Source organism: Chiloscyllium punctatum, chromosome 28 (genome assembly GCF_047496795.1).
Source record: "Chiloscyllium punctatum isolate Juve2018m chromosome 28, sChiPun1.3, whole genome shotgun sequence".
Taxonomy (NCBI): Eukaryota; Metazoa; Chordata; class Chondrichthyes; order Orectolobiformes; family Hemiscylliidae; genus Chiloscyllium; species Chiloscyllium punctatum.
In genome coordinates, this window is record NC_092766.1 from 45,913,369 (window position 1) to 45,925,838 (window position 12,470).

General features: G+C 46.0%; 1 long non-coding RNA gene across 2 annotated transcripts; it reads right to left on the reverse strand.

Annotated features, from left to right (window-relative positions):
* Positions 1-5,497: 5,497 nt before the first annotated feature.
* Positions 5,498-12,017, reverse strand: LOC140453851 (uncharacterized). 2 transcript variants are annotated; one of them, XR_011952508.1, is made up of 3 exons: positions 11,981-12,017; positions 5,671-5,713; positions 5,498-5,578 (listed from the first exon to the last, which is right to left on the reverse strand). It is a non-coding gene; the product is annotated as an uncharacterized lncRNA (long non-coding RNA). The 2 variants fall into 2 exon arrangements; XR_011952507.1 differs by lacking the exon at positions 11,981-12,017 and adding an exon at positions 9,225-9,392.
* Between the last annotated feature and the right edge of the window lie 453 nt (positions 12,018-12,470).

Sequence of the window (12,470 nt, forward strand, 5' to 3'; positions counted from 1 at the left end):
CTCCCCTGCCTACCTGTGACTCTACTTTCAAGGAACTATGAACCTGCACTCCAAGGTCCCTTTGTTCAGCAATGTTCCCCAGGACTTTACCGTTAAGTGTATAAGTCCTGCCCTGATTTGCCTTTCCAAAATACAACAGCTCACATTTATCTAAATTGAACTCTGTCTGCCATTCCTTGCTCCAATGGCCCATCTGATCAAGATCCTGTTGTATTCTGAACTAATCTTCTTCACTGTCCACTACACCTCCAATTTTGGTGTCTTCTGTAAACCTACTGACCATACCTCATATATTCACATCCACGTCATTTATTTCAGGGTCCAATATCCATTCTTGCAGCACATTGCTGCTCACAGGCCTCCAGTCCGCAAAGCAACCCTCCATCATCCTCTGTCTCCTACCTTCAAGGTAGTTTTGTAATGGCTTGCTCTCCCTGCATTCCATGTCATCTAACCCTGCTAACCAGTCTGCTTTGTGGAACCTTGTTGAATGTCCATATAAACAACATTCACCGCCTGGCTTAGTCAATTTTCTTTGTCACTTCAAAACACTCACTCAAGTTAGTGAGACACAATTGTGCATGTACAAAGCCACATTGACTCTCCCTGATCATTCCTTACCTTTCCAAATAGATGGATATCCTGTCCCTCAGAATCCCTTCCAACGACTTGCCTGCCACTGACTTCAGGCTCACTGTTCTCTTGTTCCATGGCCTCTCCTTACCACCTTTTAAAAATAATGGCACCTCACCTGTCGCTATCAATGATACAAATACCTCTGGAAAGGCCAAACAATCACTTCCCTAGATTTCCAGAAAGTTCCAGGATACACCTGATCAGGTTCCAGGGCTTTATCCATCTTGATGCGATTTAAGACATCCAGTACCACCTCCTCTATAACATGGACACTTTTCAAGTTATCACTGTTTATTTCTCCAAACTCTCGAGCTTCCATATACTTCTACAGTAAAAATGAAGTGAAATATTTGCATATCTTTCGCACCCCCTGTGGTTCCATAGACAGCCTTGTTGACTTTTAAGGGGTCCTATTCTCTGGTCCAGTTAATCTTTTGTCTGGGATATATTTGTTTAAACTCTTTGGATTCTACTCCAGGACATCCCAGAAAGGCCAACTTCAAGGACCGGAATTTTCCTCTGACTTGATCAACAATGCCCTCCAACACATACCCTCCACTTCCCGCACCTCCGCCTTTACCCCACCCCTCCAGCCACAATAAAGAATATAACCCTGCGGTCTTCACCTTCCACCCCACTAATCTCCAGATACAGCACATTAACCTCTTATTTCTGCTACCTAAAGCCAGACCCCACCACCAGAGGCATATTTCCCTCCCCACCTCTATCTGTGTTCCGCAGAGACCATCCCTCTGCACCTCGCATGTTCGGTCCACACCCTCCCAGCAACCCACGCTCCACACCCTTGACCCTCCCTTGCCGCCATGGGAAATGTAAAACGTGTGGCCACACCTCCCTCTGACCTCTGTCCAAGACCACAAAAGGATCTTTTCACATCAGGCAGAGATTTGCCTGCACATCCCAAAACCTCATCTACTGCATCTAGACACTATGGGAAATTTAACATGGTTCATCGAACTAACCTACACATCTTTGGACTGTGGGAGCAAACTGGAACACCCGAAGGAAACCCTCACAGATACTGGGGAGAATGAGCCAACTCCAACACAGACAGTCACCTGAGGCTGGAATCAAACCCAGGTCCCTGGTGCTGAGGCAGCAGCGCTAACCACTGAGCCACAATACTGTGGGATCTTTGGTGCTGATGTGCTGCCCCACTGATACCTCAGTCACTCACCCTGCCTCATGTCCTGACGACGGAGTGAAATTATCGCTAGACAGTTAATCCAGAGACCCAGATAACGATCTGGGGATCTGGGTTTGAATCCCGTCACCGCAGATGGTGGAACGTGAATTCAATAAATATCTGGAAAAAATAATCTCGTGAACACAAGGAATCCATTGTCAATTGTTGGAAAACTCATCTGGTTCACTCATGACCTTTAGGGAAGGAAAATGCCATCCTTATCTGGTCTGGTCTGCATGGAACTCCAGACCTATAGCAACGTGGTTGACTCTTAACTGCCTTCTGGGTAAACGCAGCAATAAATGCTGGCCGAGCCAGTGACAGCCTCATTCTGTAAATGAATAAAGAAAACAGGTCAGGTTTTGTTCCTTCTCTAATAGGTACATCCTACAAACTGAATCTGAAACGTTCTCGTACACACTGAACAAATACGTTTCCATCCAAGCCCTTAAAACTACAGCACTCCGAGGCCATGTTGGTAAAGTTAAAACCCCTTATCACTGCAACTACATTATTCTTACAGATAACTGAGATCTCTCGGTAAAATTTTGTCTCAATTCCCTGCTGACTATTGGGAGAGGGTCTATAATACAATCCCAATAAGATGATCATCCCCTCACTGCCACCCAAATAACTGCCTGGATGTACTCCGAGGAATATCCAAAGATGCCTATCCCCCTGCTCTGTTGCCCCCTTCCAACCTTGCTATAGCATCTATACCCTGGAACATTAAGCTGCTAGTCCTATCCATCTCTGAGTGATGCCTCTGAAATTGCTATAATATTCCAGTACCATGTTGTTCAAAACCATATCCTGAGCCCATCTGCCTGATTTGTCAGGTCTCTTGCACTGAAATAAATGCAGTGTAACTGGTCCGTCGCAGCTCATTCTGTGACTTGCTCTCGCCTGCCTTGACAGTCTGACCTGTGAACAGTACCAGCCTCAGACTCACCTCCTTTCTCACTATCCCTTTAGGATTACCCTGAATCCCTCACTGGTTTAATGCCTCCCGAGTGGCACTAGCAAATCTCCCTGCTCGTCAGGACCCCAGGCTTTCCCCTTCCCATGAAAGTGGTACCAATGTACAATGACCTCCCACTGGTTATCCTCCCCTTTGAGAAGATTCTGAACCATCTCAGGGTCATCCTTGACCCAGGCACCATCCCATTCTGATGTCTCACTGTCAGCTGCAGAAACAGCAGACTGTGCCCCTGACTAGAGAGTCCCCTATCACCATTGATCGTGTGGAACTGGATATACCGCACATTACAGTAGAGCCAGTCTCAGTCACAGTAACTTGACTGTCAGTGTTACATTCCCCTGAAAGTCTATTACCAATTACATTTTCCAAAACAGTATACTTGTTTGAGAGGGGGGATAGCCAGAGAAGACTGCTGTACTACCTGCCTACCCCTCCTAGCTTTCTTGGAGGTAACCCATCTACCTGATTGTATCTGCAGTATCCTGTAATCCTGAGACTGCCCCTTATCACACCCCCAGGCTCCTGTCAATTCCTCACTGCCTTTAATCACTCCTCCACTAATACATGCGATCCAATAGGATTTACATTCACACTTCTTGCAGACATAATCACCAGGATCATGGAGACTCTCCCTAATCTCCCTCATCCGACAGGAACAGCATGCCACTCTACAACAGGCCATCTCTCTGCCTTAACAATCTACAGACCAAGAAAAAGGCACAGTCTTACTGCTGGAAAAATACTGCCCGAGAATAACAATGCTTATGTTTTATATTTTAAACATTTAATCAAGAAACTGTAAGACATTAAAAAGAAACCCTCACCTTACTCACTATTGTAGATTTAATAAAATAAAACAGACTAAGATTGATGTTTGAAGAGACTGAAACCCACTGAGCTGATCCCCGGCTCTGAGTACTTCCAAGGGTGAGGACTCTCGGAGGACAGCTGTGAAATGACACTGTTTCTCTTCTCTGTCCACTCCATTTCCAGAGATGTTTATAACTTCACAGCCAGTCAGCTCAGAGAGGTCACTGCTTGGTTTTATTCACTGGGGGTTGCCTTTGCTGCCCAGACCAGTATTGATTGGTCACCTTTGTGTTGGAGAAAGTGGTGATAGACTGTCTTCCTGAAATGCTGCAGTCCATGTACACCATAGTGATGTTTGGACAACAATCCCCCTCCAGCCTCACCGCCCTCCTTGTCTCTGTAATCCCCCTCCAGCCTCACCACCCTCCCTGTCTCTGTAATCCCCCTCCGGCCTCACCACCCTCCCTGTCTCTGTAATCCCCCTCCAGCCTCACCACCCTCCCTGTCTCTGTAATCCCCCTCCAGCCTCACCACCCTCCCTGTCTCTGTAATCCCCCTCCGGCCTCACCACCCTCCCTGTCTCTGTAATCCCCCTCCGGCCTCACCACCCTCCCTGTCTCTGTAATCCCCCTCCGGCCTCACCACCCTCCCTGTCTCTGTAATCCCCCTCCGGCCTCACCACACTCCCTGTCTCTGTAATCCCCCTCTGGCCTCACCACCCTCCCTGTCTCTGTAATCCCCCTCCGGCCCCACCGCCCTCAGCGTCTCTGTAATCCCCCTCCAGCCTCACCACCCTCCCTGTCTCTGTAATCCCCCTCCAGCCTCACCACCCTCCCTGTCTCTGTCATCCCCCTCCAGCCTCACCACCCTCCCTGTCTCTGTAATTCCCCCTCCAGCCTCACCACCCTCCCTGTCTCTGTAATTCCCCCTCCAGCCTCACCACCCTCCCTGTCTCTGTCATCTCCCTCCAGCCTCACCACCCTCCCTGTCTCTGTAATCCCCCTCCAGCCTCACCACCCTCCCTGTCTCTGTAATCCCCCTCCAGCCTCACCACCCTCCCTGTCTCTGTAATTCCCCTCCAGCCTCACCACTCTCCCTGTCTCTGTAATCCCCCTCCAGCCTCACCACCCTCAGTGTCTCTGTAATCCCCCTCCAGCCTCACCACCCTCCCTGTCTCTGTCATCTCCCTCCAGCCTCACCACCCTCCCTGTCTCTGTAATTCCCCCTCCAGCCTCACCACCCTCCCTGTCTCTGTAATTCCCCCTCCAGCCTCACCACCCTCCCTGTCTCTGTAATACCCCTCCAGCCTCACCACCCTCCCTGTCTCTGTAATCCCCCTCCAGCCTCACCACCCTCCCTGTCTCCGTAATCCCCCTCCAGCCACACTACTCTCAGCGTCCCTGTAATCCCCCTCCAGCTTCAGAAATTACATGTCCGTGATGTAAGATTTTTATTTGGATTCATTTTTGTTTCGTTTACCTCAAAAATGTAAAATAAAAAAAACCCCAAAAAAGTGAAATATTTTCCCCCCAAACAGATTTCTGTTGAGTGACCTTTTGAAGAGGCCGACACATGGACATTTGAGTATTTTATCACAAATTATACCTGTAGAATGAGGGAATGTTTTTTTAAAACTCTGCTAAAAAGGGAGGTAATGGCCAGATGGTGTTCTTGATAGACGAGTAATATATGTAATATTCCGAGGATTAGGTTTAGAATCCCAACATGGCTGATGGTGGCATCGGAATTCAATATAATCGAGAATGAAAAGGCTAATGATGACCATGAAACTATTGTCGATTGTTCGAAAACCCCCATCTGATTCATTAATGTCCTTTAGGGAAAGAAACTGTCATCCTCACCTGGTCAGGCCGACAAGTGACTCCAGACCCACAGCAATGTAGTTAACTCTCAACTGCCCTCAGGGTAAACACCCACATCAACTGAGTGAATAAACAAAAAGCTTTATTTTTAAATCGCGGAGGAGCGCTTTTTAAAAATAAAATTGTGTTTTCAAAATTTAAAAAATGATCACCTTGGTCGGATGGCACTATAGACGCCGCAATAATCAGAGTGAACTAAAGGAACATACAAAGAGATCTCAGATATAAAGTCAGAATAATAAGGTGGTAATAGTAGATGATTCAATTTTGCAAACATTGACTGGGACTACCACAGTGTGAAAGGTTTGGTTGGGAAAGAATTTGTTAAACGAGTCCAAGAAAATGTTCTTTATCAATATGTAAATGTTCCTATCAGAAAGCAAGCAACACCTGACCTTTTCTTGGCTGATCAGACAGGGCAAGTGACTGAAGTGATAGGATGGGAACAGTTTGGGTGGGAGGAAATTGTGGGCACCATGGAGAAATATTTGTATAATCGATAACTACGGGTGAGCTACCTGATGACTGGAGAGTGGCTAATGTTGTACCTTTGTTTGTGAAGGGATAGAAGGAGAAGCCTAGGAACTGTAGACCTCGGAGTCTGACTTCAGTGGTGGGTGACCTGTTGGAGGTCATTCAGAAGGATTGGGTTTACATGTATTTGGAGAGTTAAGGAATGATTAGGGACAGTCAACATGGTTACACAAGAGGGTGTCTCACAGACTTGATTGAGCTTTTTAAGGTAGTAACCAAGAAGATCGACAAGGGCAGAGTGTTAGACATTAGTAAAGCCTTTCACAAGGTTCTGCATGGGAGACCAATTTGCAAAGTTTGATCATATGGGATTCAGGAAGAGCTTGCCAACTGGATACAAAACTAGCTTAACGGTAGGAAACAGAGTGTAATAGTGGAGGGTTGCTTTTCAGACTGGAGGCCCGTGAACAGTAGTGTTCTACAGGAATCGGTGCTGGGTCCATTTTTGTTTGCGGGTGACATCAAAACTGTTAAAGTGGACAGTAACAAAGGTTATTTATGATTACAAAGGGATCTTGATCAATTGGGTGAATGGGCTGAAGAGGGGCAGATGGAGTTTAATTTGAATAAATGTAAGATATTAAATTTTGATAAAACAGACATCGCCTTTAGCCTCATTAATTAATTTCACTAATTAAAAGTAAGGCCTTGAGTAGTGACAAAGAACAAACAGACCGAGTGTTTCAGGTCTTGTGTCATATGTAGACAGGGTGGTTCAGAAGGTATTTAGCACACCTACCTTCATTGCTCAGACCTTTAGGTAGAGGAGTTGGGACGTAATATTGAGGCTGTACAGGATGCTGGTGAGGCCTTTTCTGCAATACTGCGTCCAGTTCTGGTTCCCCGTTATAGGAAGGATGTTATTAGAGAAGGTTCAGAAGATATTTCCCAGGATGTTGCCATGAATGGAGGGGTGGTGTTGAAGGAGTGGCTGGATAGGCTGAGATTTCTGTCACTGGAGTATAGGAGGTTGAGGGGTGAACTTATGAGAGGTTTATAAAATCACGGAGAATGTAGATAAAATGAATGCCCGGGGGGTCGCAGGGGGATTGAAGACTCGGGTGCACACATTTTGAAGAGAGATGAGAAAGGTTTTAAATCGATTTTAGGATGTTTTATAGATATTTTATAGATATCCTAATCGATATGAGGATATTTTTGCATTTGTGGAATGAACTGCAAGGGGAAATGGGAGCTGTGAATACAATTACAATCTTTAAAAGACCATGGGCAAAAGTTCATAAATAGGAAATATTTGGAGGCAGGTGCAGTTAGTTTCGTTTGGAATTATAGTCGACATGGATTGGTTAGACCACAGGGTGTGTTTCCATGCTGAATAACTTTAAGACTCTAACTCGCGGTGTCTCTGTAAATTGCTCCATGCTCACAACTCTCTCTATCACTGTCACTTCATCAGCTTCACAACTCTTCCTTATCTCTGTAATTCCTCTCCAGCCTCAGAATCCTCACAATCTATGTATCACAAAACATCTGTCTCTGTAACATCATCCATTCTCACAATCCTCCTTGTATTTATAATCTCCTCGAGCCCCACAAATCTCTGTGCTAAGTGCCTTTCTCTAATTCCAGCCTTGAGGATAGCCCATTTGTAATTCAGATTCATGCACCCTGAGCTCCAGAAATTATTACTAAACCTCTCTGCTCATTTTCCTCATCAAAACATTAACTAATCATGTATCATCTATTCTAATATCAAAAAGGTATGAAATGATCATACAGAGTATGTGTGCTTGATGACCAGTATGGATAAGATGGGGGCACTGTGTTAAACAGTTTTATACCAGAGACTCTGACCCCATTTTATTCCGTGTTTCTCTGTGATCCTCTTTTCGAAGCAGATAGGAGTGGGAAGCAGTGGAGTATGTAAATGATCCATGGTCTTCATAGTGAGAAGATTCCACCACCATGGGCTGTTTACCCACCAGCTCCACAATGTCCGATAGCCTATCCAAGCTATTGCGGATCCTGGCACCAGGGAGGTAACATACCATCCTGGATTCATGTCTGTGGCCATAGAAGTGCCTGTCTGTGCACCGACTATTGAATCCCCTGTCACTTTAGCCCTGCCACTCTCTTTCCTCCCGCTCTGTACAGCAGACCTTTCTGTGGTGTCATGAACCTGACTGTTGCTGATTTCCCGAGAGGCTACCCCACCCGTAACCTCCCAACAGAATCCCAAGTGGTATATCTGTACCTGTTTGAGAAGGGGAAAACCACTGGGGACTCCTGCACTCCCTTCCTGTCTATTTTCTTGATCTGATGGTCACCCATTCCCTTTCTGCCTGTGTAACCCTCACCTGCAGTGTGACTAACTCACTAAACGTGCTGTCCATAACATTCTCAGTATTGCAGATGCTCCACAGTGAGTCCACTCTCAGCTCCAGCTCTGAAAAGCAGTTTCCCAGTAGCTGCAGGTGGGTCCACTTCCTGCATACATAGCCGTCAGAGATAGTGGAAGCTTCCCTTATTTCCCACATTGTGCAAAAGGAGCACACCACGGGTCTGAGGGCTCCTATCTCAATGTCTCTCTTTATTCATTTAGTTACACCCATTAAGAGAATTTAATGGAACTAGCAACCTTCCTTCACACAAACATTTCTATTAAAATCAAAAGCACCAATCTTTACTTCACCTGTTATGTTATACTTTAAAAACTGTTAAGAAATACTCCGCAAGTATCACTTAAAAATTGGCTGTTCCCATTGGGATCATATGAGTTTCTGAATGGCCTGAACCAAAACTGAGTTTCAGCTTCACCGTCTCCCTGTCTCACCTCACTCTGTTTACATCCAACTCTAAAACACTCTCATTGAGCCAAGCAGCCCTCACAGTGCAGCCCTGTCATTTTCATTGTCTGCTCACACCTACACTGCCCTCAGCCTCTTGTACTGTTCCAATGCATCTCAATGGGAGCTCAGGGACAGCTCCTCATCTTTCAATTCAGCCCTTTGTAACCCCAGAGTCAACATGGACCTCAGCAGTTTCTGAATGAACAGACAGTTGTCAGAAGCTGGAACATTCCACCTGGAAAGGTGCTAGAATTTGAGTCCAAAAGGAGTTTTAATGAGAAGTTTGCAGGTAATTGAAAATAAAGAGTTGAAAGGTTAACATCATGAAGTGGGTGATTGGATCGAAATCTGACAGTTCTTACAAAGAGACGAGGTGTAGTTTGGATAAATACGTGCTCCCTCTCAGGCCAATATCTCCTTCCTCAGCTGCAGGGCCCAGAAGGCAGCACATACCCAAAGGGTGATCCAACCACGAATTTGTACATCTTTCTGCTTAACAAAAATATTAGAAATATTTTCCCGCAAACAGAACAAACCTTTCTCCTTCCACAGTTAAATGCCAATGATGTTCAGATCCTGATGACTCCATTGACTGCAAAAATTTGCTTTGAGATCCCAGCCTCAATTATTCTGATTGAATATCCTATGAAATGAGTTCACAAAACAAAACTCACAGTCAGTGCAAGGAAGAATAGTAAAGACATACTTTTCTCTTGGTATGTGCTTGATGTGTAAATGCCTCTCTTCAAATCGCACCCCACATCCTAGGAAGAGGACATGCACATGTGCCTCACCTGTACCTTGCCCCGAATAAAGATGGCGACCATATCCCAGGACCTGTCACCGTGTGAGGGCCGCAGCCGTTTTCCCATCTGCTGCAAACACGGGACCCAGAGTTTCTAATTCAGACTAACGAACCGCACAGAGTGTAATTAAAATTTCCCAGTCTAAAGTGACTCATTATCTCCCTGTCTCTGAGGCCACTCTCCCCTTCCCTGTTTGCGTCTCCCACATTCACCAACGGCCGTGTCACGTGGCACTGCATCGGCTGAGTTACTGGTGACGTGTCATCCCACTGGCCACGCCCCTCATTCACTCCCATTGTTTGGATGACCAGCTGGTTCCACTTGGTCCACCAGTCCCACCACCTTTTCCTATTGGTCTGAAGCTGTCATCAATCAGCTGGACCCCATTGTGAGGTCAGTGGTGGGATTCTCCCCCTGTCTGAATTAAACCCAGAAGGTGTATGGATGGTGTCAATCAGGAACAACAAGCAGAAGGTGCTGGGAAATCTCAGCAGGTCTGGCAGCATCTGGGAACAGAAATCTGTCCAGTGGCCCTTCCTCAGAACCCATGGGAGCTGGGAAAATTAGAATCCTGACAGTGTGGAAATAGGCCATTCGGCCCAAAAAGTCCACAGCATTCCACCGAAGAGTATCCCAACCAGACCCATATCCATTCCCATTCCCCTATCCTATTACTCTACATTTCTCCTGACTAATTCACCTAACCTACACATCCCTGGACATTATGGGAAATTTATCTTGGCCAATTCAACTAACCTGCAGAACTTTGTATTGCAGGAGATAGGGGTTAAAGAGTAAATAATAGGGAGGGACAGAACCCAAAGAGAAACCAGAACATTTGGAAAGACAAAGGAGTGGATTACGATCTGGCTGGGGGGGGTGCATTTCTGTTAATGGAGGGAACAGGAACCTGTGTCTGGCAGCATCTCAGTGGAGGTGGCGGAAATGGCGACTAATGATCTATGTTCTGCTGCAAAAACAGACCCTGAGCTTCCAGCTGCCTGCCACTTTAACACACGAGCCTGTGCCGTGGCCAACATCTGTGTCTCATGCTTACTGCAGTGTTCCAGTAACGCCTGAACATACCAAATTGCCCAGTTTTTCAAGGACTGCAATTTCCCCTCCCATGTGGTCAATACCATTGAATGTGTCTCCTTCACTTCCCGCACCTCTGTCTTTGAAATCCACACCTCTAACTGCAAGGATAGAACCCTCCCCAAGTCCTTACCATCCACCCAGATACAACACCTCATCCTCTGCCATTTCCACCACCTACAATCAAACCCCACCACCAGATTCTTAAGGGGTTTGACAGGATAAATAGTGAGAGGATGTTTCCCATCATGGGGGAGTCCGAAACCAGATTCTGTGTCAGTCACGGAATCAAGGCTTCCGTTTCAGATTCATCAAGTTTAAGGGGACACCAACACGGGTAAGGGGTTTCAGTAGCAATGGAGCTGGGGTGAGGAGGAGACAAACAACGTTTGAGATTGGAATTCCTGGTGTTTGTGATTGTGTATATATCTGATCAGAAGGTCAGCTTGGGGTCAGATATGACAGCAATATTGTGAAAAGTGCAGTTCTGCCTTAGACAGTTCCCAGTGGGAGGGAGGGGCTCAGCAGTAAGGTAATGGGTTTAGCCGTGACAATGTTTCATTGGAGGAAACTGCAGCTAATCGAGTAGTGGGAGTGTGGTAAGCAGTTTGATAACTGAGTAACAGTGGAGTAATGGAGAGGGATGATGGGGAGGAAGAGTTGGGCATCGTCAGTGTACATGTGAAACCCAACATGGTGCTTTTGCACAATGTCACCTCCTGGCATTGTACGTGAGATACAGGAGGGACCAAGGACACCAAATGCAAGAAATTCAGAAAGGAGTTGGAGAATGGAGATGGAGCAGGATTTTGGAAGAGAAGGACATAAACAGAAAAGACAGAACAAGGAACAATATCTGTGAATTGGTGAGGGGGACTGAAGAGGAGGAGGAGGAAAGAGAGTTGGAAAGTCTGTAGTTTAGTGAGATTCGGGTAAAGGGTCAAGGTGAGCTCTGATAAGGCTTGACATGAGATTGGAGAAAGATGTCAGTTTAGGACAAAAACCGGGAACACCACGTGAGGCAGTTTGGCTCGGCGGGCGAGTGGGAGGGAGGGAAGCAAGCAGCAGATCGGATTATCTCAGTCTTAGTGACAGAGAAACTCCATGTGCTCCAAACTCTTGTTGTTGGAGAGAAGGATGGAGGAGACAGGATGATGGACAGTGTTTCACAAAGAAACAAAACCTGGGTAAGTGATATTTAAAATGAATGAACAAACCTGATGTATTTAACTTTTATCCAGAATATTAAAACAAATGACTGAAGTCCTGGTTCGAATCCCATCTTGGCAGATGGTGGAGTCTGAATTCAAGAAAAAAAAACTGGAATTAGGAATCTCCTGATCTCCATGAAACCATTGTCAATGGCGAAAAAAATCCTGCCAACTTGACAGTGGCCCAGCTCACTGAAATAATCACTGTAAAGTCTCAACACAGGAATGAAACTGGATAGACCACTTGGTATCTAACAAGGCACCAGAAATTACAACCACAGAATCAGCCCTCTCAATGCTGCAATGTCCTCCTCACTAACATCTGGAGTTTGGTGCCAAAATGTGCCGAGCTGTCTCACAGACCAATCAAGGAACAGCCTGACATAATCATACTCACAAAATCAACCCTTACAGACAATGACCAGACACCATCATCACCATCCCTAGATAGAGAGTGTGGTGCAGGAAAAGCACAACAGGTCAGGCAGCGTCCGAG